General features: G+C 40.5%; 1 protein-coding gene across 1 annotated transcript in view; it reads right to left on the bottom strand.

Moving 5' to 3' along the window:
* Positions 1 to 582: 582 nt before the first annotated feature.
* The window catches only part of LOC119594645 (YTH domain-containing protein 1-like), a gene marked incomplete in the record, with an annotated part of 23,474 nt that continues 23,387 nt past the window's right edge, over positions 583 to 669 (bottom strand). The window contains 1 exon segment of the mRNA XM_037943692.1: positions 583 to 669.

Below are 669 nucleotides of genomic sequence, written 5' to 3'. Positions count from 1 at the left end.
GTCATTCACATGTTCATGAATACATACAGTAATACATACAGTAATCACATGTACGTATCACAAGCCGTTCTTTTGGACACAACGATAATTCTAACGCGCGTTACTTGGCTTCCAGTTGATGCCTTTTCACACATGATTCAGATTCTACTATTTCCATTTTAAGTTTTGTTTTTGAGCTTTTGTTTCACAGGAAAAGAGATAAGGAGAGAAATATAAGTATCAGAATATGTCTCGAGACCAGGCACTCGTGAGGGTTCATTCCAGTAACAAATTTTCTTGTCGTCTTCTTCCTTAGAATCAGTTCACAACGTCCAGTCTGTTTCCAAGTTTCTTTTCTTATATACTATATATGTCACCCACACCAGCAAGCAACTACTGCTTCTGTTCTCTCTTTCTATCCCTTCTCTTACTCCTTCCGTCATCTCTAAACGACTTCCCTAAATCAACGACGATTTATATCCCTTATCATCTGCTGTCCCTCCTCTCGTGTTCTGTTCATTCCCTCTCTTTATCTTTTATACCTCGATGACTTTCCCATTAACCTTTATCACTATTATCTTCTTCTTCCTTTTAATCTTCCCATCTTGCTCTGCCCCTGCTCTCTCTCCATCGTTCATTCTTCGACGACTTCGAAAACGAGGCCGAGGCAGCCGCAACAACAGGCACCGA

Source organism: Penaeus monodon, chromosome 34 (genome assembly GCF_015228065.2).
Source record: "Penaeus monodon isolate SGIC_2016 chromosome 34, NSTDA_Pmon_1, whole genome shotgun sequence".
NCBI classification, from domain to species: Eukaryota; Metazoa; Arthropoda; class Malacostraca; order Decapoda; family Penaeidae; genus Penaeus; species Penaeus monodon.
This window is presented reverse-complemented; position numbering and strand designations above follow the sequence as displayed.